The sequence below is a fragment of the Colobus angolensis genome, unplaced genomic scaffold, assembly GCF_000951035.1.
Source record: "Colobus angolensis palliatus isolate OR3802 unplaced genomic scaffold, Cang.pa_1.0 Scaffold418, whole genome shotgun sequence".
NCBI classification, from domain to species: domain Eukaryota; kingdom Metazoa; phylum Chordata; class Mammalia; order Primates; family Cercopithecidae; genus Colobus; species Colobus angolensis.
In genome coordinates this window covers 1,343,222-1,352,740 of record NW_012117577.1, presented here as the reverse complement: position 1 = coordinate 1,352,740, position 9,519 = coordinate 1,343,222, and positions in this window count along the sequence as shown.

The following is a 9,519-nucleotide window of genomic DNA, read 5'->3' as shown; positions in this document are numbered from 1 at the left end:
GGGCTTCTTTTCATCTTACTCAAAAGCAACACAATCTTTTACATAGGTGGAGTCTAAATTGTATGGTGAATAGCCATGGAATTATTTATCTCTAAATTTCCTATCAATCTTCTGTTATAAAGTACAGAAAATGTTTATAGCAGCCGGGCGCGGTGGTTCACGCCTGTAATCCCAGCACTTTGGGAGGCCGAGGCAGGTGGATCACGAGATCAGGAGATCGACACCATCCTGGCCAACATGGTGAAACCCTATCACTACTAAAAATACAAAAATTAGCTGGGCATGGTGGTGCACTCTTGTGGTCCCAGCTACTTGGAAGGCTGAGGCAGGAGAATGGCTTGAACCTGGGAAGCAGAGGTTGGAGTGAGCCGAGATCACACCACTGCACTCCAGCCTGGCAACAGAGAGAGACTCTGTCTCAAAAAAAAAGTTTATAGCACTATTTGATGTATGTTTTCAGTGCTCAACACTATGCCAGAGGATAGGAAGAATGGGTAACCTATGAATTTTCAGAGAAGAAACAAGGAAATTGAATTTTTGGAATACAAGTTGGCTCTTTCCTTGTGTACATGCAGCCTAGGATAGTGGAATGAGCAAAATAATAAAAATCTAGTCCTGGCACCACTGATATTTTAAGGGGATTTTTGTATAAGTCAATTAGTTGTTGAATCATTTTCTCATCTGTAAATTGAAAATGGCACTCTCACCTGAGATAATGCATGTTACTTGCCATGGAAATATAAGGGTTGGGATTCTAGGAATTAATTTTTAAGTAGCTTAGTGTCATTCAACAGTATTCTAAAAGACCAGGTTACTTATATTACCTAATCATGTATGACGTTTGTGTTAGTATACCTTCTATTCATCAAAGGGGCTATGAGCTAGACCTGCAGATTAACACGCAGATGTGGCCTTAAAAAAAAAAAAAAAAATCAATTAATCTGGGATCCAGAGAAGTAGGTGAAATTTGAACAATGCAAATACATCAACAGCTTCTAAAGACTTATAGCAATGTTATGACCAGCATGGTAGTGATGAAATTTGCAATGTAAAAAATTAAAATTGGGCCGGGTGCAGTGGCTCACGCCTATAATCCGAGCACTTTGGGAGGCCGAGGAGGGTGGATCACGATGTCAGGAGATCAAGACCATCCTGCCTAACATAGTGAAACCACCCGTCTCTACTAAAATACAAAAAATCAGCTGGGCATGGTGGTGGCCGCCTGTAGTCCCAGCTATTTGGGAGGCTGAGGCAGGAGAATTGCTTGAATCCGGGAGGCGGAAGTTGCAGTGAGCCGAGATTGCGCCACTGCACTCCAGCCTGACAACAGCGTGAGACTCTGTCTCAAAAATAAATAAATAAAATAAAAATTATGATTAATATGGGGATAATCAGAACAGTGGTTGCTGTTCTACAGGGAAGAAGATTAACTGGAAAAGGCAAGGAGGAGCCGGGCACGGTGGCCCAGGCTTATAATCCCAGCACTTTGGGATGCCTAGGCAGGCAGATCATTTGAGCTCAGGAGTTCAAAACCAGCCTGGGCAACATGGTGAAACCCAGTGTCTACAAAAAAATACAAAAAATTAGCCAGGCACAGTGGTGCGTGCCACCACTCGGGGGGCTAAAGCAGGAGGATTACTTGAACGCTGGAAGATCACACCACTGCACTCCAGCCTGGGTGACAGAGTGAGATCCTGTCTCAGAACAACAACAACAAAAAAATTGAAAAACAAAACAAAAAACAAAAGGCAAGGAGAGAACTTTCTAGGGTGATGGAAATGTTCTGTATCTTGACTGAGGTATTGGTACATAGGTATATACATTTGTCAAAACACACTGAACATTTAATGTACATTTTTGGTAAGTGATTATACCTCAGTTTAAAAATAATGAAAACAGAAATGCCTAAATGCAAATGACTCCCACTAGCATGGGTATATTCCTTTGGAGTGTTAAGTCCTACACTTACTAGTGTGCTCATGCACTGGTGGCAAGATAAACCTGTTTTCTCTTGTCTGTGCCTCTTTAGACCCATGTGTTTTTAGACTCACTCATGCAGTCATTCTTGTAGTAACTATAAGGATTTGTTTTTTCCTAAATTTGAGATGGAAGGCCATTGAAGAATCTGGGGTGGGGATGCAATTTGATCACCCTGAACTTCTATTTCTGACAATGTCAGAAATACATATATTTCTGTCAGTGCGTGTGTGTGTGTATGTACATACATATACACACACATACACACACACATAGAAGAGCCATAATCTCAGGGAGAAGGAAAATTGTAGACAATGAACCAACATTGAAGTACTGGGCCCATCAAGGAATAGGATTCTGGATAAATACATCAGGCTTTTAGTCGGAATCCCTGAAAAGCTATGCCCTAGAAGTAGAGGTGAACCAGAAATTCACAACCCCCACAAGAACTCAAAACAAGCTTTGAATCAACTAAATCCCTGAACGACTTAAGGTGATCTTCCTAATATCTTAAGGGCCTACCAGAATTAAATCCTCTCTAGAGAAAGATACCATTATCTAGCTAGAGCAGAGGTTGGCAATAATAAATCTTTTAGTCTTGTGGCCAATTAGGTTTCTGTTGCAACTGCTCAACTCTGCTGTTGCAGCACAAAAGCAGCCACAGACAATACATAATGTGACTATTCCAGTAACTCTACTTATGGCCACTTAGGTTTGAATTTTGTTTCATGTGTTGCCAAATATTATTCTTCATTTGATTATTTTTCAATCATTTAAACATACAGCAAACATTCTTAACCTAAAGCCAGGCAAAAACAGGTAGCAGGTCAGATTTGGTCCATGGGGTGTAATTTGTAGATCCCTGAGCTGCAGCCACAAATTATCCTTACAATTTTTCACATACAATTTCACCTTACAATTTTCACACACAATTTCAGTATTCTACCAAAAATTACTAAGCACAGCAGTCAATAGGACTTTATGATTGAGAAACAATGAAAAAACAAGACAAGAGAAATGGATCCACAGAAGATCTACAGATTGGGAGTTTTCGGACACAGACTTTAAAATAACTGTGATTAATATATTCAGTAACTTAGATGACAAAATTAAAATACAGTAACTGAAATTAAACACCCAATAGAAGGTAGACAGGTTTAACGGCAGATTAGACATGCCTGATGACAGGATTAGTGAAAATGGAGAAATCAGAGGTACATGTCTTAACATGGATGACTCTTACAATGCTGAGGTAAAAAAGCAAATTACAGAAACATATATAGTTTTTTTTTTTTTTTTTGACAAGGTTTTTCACTGTTACCAAGGCTGAAGTGCAGTGGCAAGATCACAGCTCATTGCAACCTATACCTCCTGGGCAGAAGCAATCCTCCCATCTCACCCTCCAGAGTAGCTGGGGCTACAGGCACACACTGCCACACCTTGGTAGTTTTTTCACTTTTTGTAGAGACAGGGTCTCGCTATGTTGCCCAGGTTGGTCTCAAACTCCTAGCCTCAGCTGATCCTACTCTTCTGCCTCCCAAAGCACTGGGATTATAGGCATGAGCCACCATGCCTGGCCAGTATAGTTTTTAAACATACAAAATATTATATTATTATTTAGGCATATGGACATATATAGTGTACATATAAATAAATTATAAAAATAATAAATATCTAATTCTGAATGGTTTCCAATAGGGGAAGGAAGAGGAACACAATAGGCTTTAACAGTATTGTTGACAATTTTATTTAACATGTTTGGTAGGTAAGCACTTATTTTTACCTTCAGGAACTGTTATCCCCACTTGGCTACACTTGAACAAGACTATACAATTATACCTTTGGATTCCTGGTACCCCCCCCTCCTTTTTTTTTTTTAAGAAAAAACTTGATAATGTGTTCTATTTACCCAAATAAACAAAGGGTTAATAAATTAGAATAATGTTATCTTCTATATTAGCTCAAACTTATAAAGACAATTTTAGTTGTCACTCTGATATATTTAACAAATTTTATGTGTGTATATATGTGTATATATGTGTTTGCATATATGTGTGTGTGTGTATATATATGTGTATGTGTATATATATATATATTTTTTAGATGGAGTCTCGCTCTGTCACCTAGGCTGGAGTGCACTGGCAGGATCTTGGATCACTGCAAGCTCCACCTCCCAAATTCACACCATTCTCCTGCCTCAGCCTCCCGAGTAGCTGGGACTACAGGCACCTGCCACCATGCCCAGCTAATTTTTTTCCTATTTTTAGTAGAGATGGGGTTTCACCATGTTAGCTGGGATGGTCTCGATCTCCTGACCTCGTGATCTGCCCATCTCGGCTTCCCAAAGTGCTGGATTACAGGCATGAGCCACCGCACCTGGCCTTTTTTTTTTTGAGACAGGGAGACAGGTTCTCACTCTTTCTCCCAGGCTGGAGTGCAGTGGTGCAATCTCCTCTCACTGCAACCTCTGGCTCTAGACAAATTATACGTTTTTTTAAACCGGGTCTCACTCTGTCTCCCAACTGGAGTGCAGTGGCATCATCACAGCTCACTGCAGCTTGACTTCCTGGGCAGCTCACGTGATTCTCCTGCCTCAGCCTCCTGAGTAGCTAGGACAACAGACACATACCACCACACCCAGCTAATTTTTCTCATTTTTGTAGAAGTGGGGTTTCACCATGTTTCCCAGGCTGGTCCCAAACTCCTGGGTTCAAGCAATCACCCTGCCTTGGCCTCCCAAAGTGTTGGGACTACAGGTGTGAGCCACAGCACCTGGCCTTATGCCAACAAAGCTCTTAGGAGTAAAACCGGTCTGTAGTATCAGAGACCTCAAAATGTGAATATACAGCATATGATTTAATACATCATTTAATAAATGTCTGTTTATTTCAATAATGGGAGAATATCACTTTTACTTTGATAATACAAGGGTAGATCAAAAGTTTTAGATAGAGAAAAGCCAGATTATATTTTTAAATGCTATGCATACTCTACATCTCTTTCATAATGGAATAGGAGGAAGATGTCCTGAAAAAACTGGCAACAGTGGATAGCCTCAAGAGTTCTAAAGCAATCAAAGTATCTCCGGTTTCTTTCATTCACATCATCTTTCTTCTCTGCTTATGATCTCAGTGGGGTTTCTTGGATTCTAAGATAATGTGCTCTTTTGCTATCTAGAATGTATATGCCATAGAAATACTGGATAGAGGTAGTAGGATCAGCAGCTAATCTATGAGAAATTTTGTATGATTAGACACAAAAAATTGAATGCTTGTCTTACCATCCAGTAAAAAATATTTTTCAGTGCCCCCAAAAACAGCAATTTATTAATGGAAAAATATAATTTTATCACCACCACTTTTTAATGCTAAAAGTTTCTCCGGAAGCAAAGGACAAGAAGAAAAAAAGAAATTTTAATAAGGTATTATTATTATTTTTTTTTTCTGAGACAGATTCTGGCTCTGTTGTCCAGGCTGGAGTACATTGGCTCAATCTCAGCTCACTGCCACCTCTGCCTCCCAGGTTCAAGCAATTCTCCTGCCTCAGCCTCCCAAGTAGTTGGGACTACAGGCACACGCTGCCACACCTAGCTAATTTTTTTGTATTTTAGTAGAGATAGGGTTTCACTGTGTTGCCCAGGCTGTTCTTGAACTCCTAAGCTCAGGCAATCCGCTTGCCTCAGCCTCCCAAAGTGCTGGTATTATAGGCGTGAACCACCATGCCCGGCCAATAAGGTATTGTAATGGCAGAATGTGGTTGAAGTGAATCCAAATATGGATAATAACTGTTCCTACTTCACAGTAAAGTTTTGAAGATTAAATCAGATAACACATGTGAAATATTTAATACTTTGCCACTATTTATTACTGTGTGAATATGTACAATATGATACCTATTTGTAGGCAGCTGATATTTTGTGTCACTGTTTGCATTAATTTAACATTAATGGGTAAAGATGGCAGGTGAAAACTCCTAAACATATGGGGGCAGGAATGGCAGTGGACTCCTTACTGAAAACAAGAAGATAAAGTGAAGCTGAATACGGAGCTTCTTGCCTTATTTCGTCTCAGAACTGACAGCCCAGCTCCTATTACCTGAGATAAGCTTTCTCTCCAGAAAAATTGACCCACCCTGAAGAAAAATCTTTAAAAAACCATGTTGGGGGTGTGAGACATGGCTAAGGAAAATGTTTTGCTGTTTCCTTACCTATAATGAAGCTCACCACTGAAAAGTCCTACCCATGTACACAGAGATGTTCCAGTTAGCTTTCTCTGTGTCTCTCAAATATGAAGGATCCCGAGACAATTATGGCCAAGATTCTAACTTGAAAGACTACGACCAAACCAAACGGCAAAAAGGAACTTAAAAGAAATACAGGTTGAATAGCCCTTATCTGAAACAGCTGGGACCAGAAGTGTCTCAAATTTTGAAGTATCTGCCTATATATGCAGTATCTTGGGGATGGGATCCAAGTCTAAACAAAATTCAGTTATATTTCATGTACACAATACAAATAGCCTGAAGTTAATTTTATACAGTATTTTGAAATAATTGTGCACATGAAACAAAGTTTTGACTGTGACCCATCACATAAAATCAGATAGGGAATTTTCTACCTGTAGCATCACGTTGGCACTCAAGAAGTTTTGGGTTTTGGGCCGGGCGCGGTGGCTCACGCCTGTAATCCCAGCACTTTGGGAGGCCGAGGCGGGCGGATCACAAGGTCAGGAGATCGAGACCACGGTGAAACCCCGTCTCTACTAAAAATACAAAAAATTAGCCGGGCGCGGTGGTGGGCGCCTGTAAATCCCAGCTACTAGGGAGGCTGAGGCAGGAGAATGGCGTGAACCCAGGAGGCGGAGCTTGCAGTGAGCCAAGATCGCGCCACTGCACTCCAGCCTGGTGGACAGAGTGAGACTCCGTCTAAAAAAAAAAAAAAGAAGTTTTGGGTTTTGGACAATTTGGATTTCAGATTTTCAGATTATGGATGCTCAACCTGTAGCGTTAATGCAAGAACAAAGAAAATTTTAAAACAACCAAAAAAACCTAAGTTAATATCCTTAGAATTTTGAGAAGCCATTGCACTCACCAGAACAAGGTACTACTTAAAAGACTTGGATTACCAGCTAAGTGGAGTATCTCATGCCTGTAATCCCAGGGCTTTGGGAGATCGAGGTAGGAGGATCACTTGAGGCCAGAAGTTTGAGACCAGCCTGGGAAACACAGTGAGATCCCTATTTCCACAAAAAATTTAAAAATTAGCTGTGCAGCCATAGTCCTAGCTACTGAGGAGACTGAAGTGGAGGACTGCTTGAACTCAGGAGTTCAAGGTTACAGTGAGCTGTGATGGTGCCACTGTGCTACAACCTGGGTGACAGAGGGAGACCTTATCTATGGTGAAAGAAAAAGACTTGGAGTCCCCATATCTTAAATGCAAGAGAAAACAAAGGGAAGTCCCAATATGATCAATTCTATTATGAGAACTGTGTTACTTGGACAGTAGTCAGTCCTGACTGAAGGCTGCAGAACTCCAACAAGTCTCCCTGTGATTTGGAGAATAAAAAATGACAAACGATTCTGATGATCGATGAATAGAAGATACAAATGAAGCTGAACAAATTATAACCAAGGCAATTACTACTTGCAGAAATATAAAAATATGATAAAATGTAATCATGGTATGCTATAGAAGACAATATTATGTATGTATACTTATATATTAGATATGAATTTAACAAAAATTATACAATTAAGTGGTGATGGGAGTAGAAGTCCCAGTGTAAGATCAGGTTAGGGAAGGAGAATAGGGGGAGAAGTATGAAAAGCAAAATCTTCATCTTCCATAGCAGGGAGTTAGATAATATTTATATTTTAAAAAAAAAGAAAAAAATGAGGGGAGTGTAAGCGGAGGCGGCAATATGGTAATATATTTGGAGGTCAGATGCCCAGATTTTTAAAAATGCTTTATTTATTTTTTAATAAACAGAGACAGAGTCTCGCTTTGTTGCCCAGGCTGGTCTTGAACACCTTACCTCAATCCTCTTGCCTCAGCCTCCCAAAATGTTGGGATTATAAGCATGAGCCACCACGTCTGATCAAATGCCCAGATACTAAGAATTAGAATCTAATCCAAGCTCTGTCCCTTACTTAATCTGTGACTGGGTAAATTACTTAATATTTCTGCTCCGGAGTTTCATCATCTTTAAAATGATTGTTCTAAGAATTTACTTCATAAATGCAGAGAGCTTAGAACATAATTGGCACATTTTTAATAAGTGTTCAAATAAATTAAAACCTTGTCACTTGGAAATGTGGAAGTAAACAGCAGAGAAGTGACTAAAAGTTGAAAGTGGCTGCCTCTGGAGAATGGGAATGAGAGGTAGGGAGAATGGGACAGGGGTCTAACATTTTCTCTATGTCTTACAGCGACACTGTCCAATAGAATTTTTTTTTTTTTTTTTTGAGACAGTCTCACTCTATTATCCAGGCTGCCGAGGCCGGAGTGCAGTGGCATGATCTCAGCTCACCACAGCCTCTGCCTCCCAGGTTCAAGCAATTCTCCTGCCTCAGCCTCCTGAGTAGCTGGGATTACAGGCACCTGCCACCACGCCTGGCTAATTTTTTTATTTTTTAGTAGAGAGGGGGGTTTACCATGTTGGCCAGGCTGGTCTCGAACTCCTGACCTCAGGTGATCCACCTGCCTTGGTCTCCCAAAGTGCTGGGATTGTAGGCGTGAGCCACTGCACCTGGCCCAATATAATTTTAATGCAAACCATTACATGATTTTAAATCTTACACTTAAAAAATTTAAAAGTAAAGTGAAATTAATTTTAATGTTTTATTTAATCCTATGTATCCAAAATATTTAAAATATGTAATCATTATAAACAAATTAGAGATTTTAAGTGGCTAGTAGCTATCACACTGGGCAATGCAACCTATGGTAATATTTGATTTTTAAAAACAATACATATCATCAATGGCTATTAAATCCTAGAGAAACCCAGCCATTTTATGTCTCCTGATTAAAAACTACTTCATTTGTACAGTGGTCTACCAAAAAAAAAAAAAAAAAGAAAAAAGGAAGCAAGCAAACAAACAAGGCTGAATCTGATCAAGCCTATAGATTCAATCACCAATTTACAGAAAATATGGAGGAGAAAATAACACAATAAATGGCATGTCAAGGATGCAATCAGCAAAATCCAGATGGTGAGAGACTCTTAGTAGACAAGCAAACCAAAAACAGAAATTTTAAAAATGTGACTGAGAAGGAATTCATGAATTTAAAAAGACATGGCCGGGTGCAGTGGCGCACGCCTGTAATCTCAGCACTTTGGGAGGCTGAAGTGGACAGATCACTTAAGGTCAGGAGTTCCAGACCAGCCTGGCTAACATGGCAAAGCCCCGTCTCTAATAAAAATACAAAATATCAGCCAGGGGTGGTGGCACGTGCCTGTAGACACAGCTACTCTGGAGGCTGAGGCAGGAGAATCACTTGAACCTAGGAGGCAGAGGTTGCAGTGAGCAAGATTGTGCCAC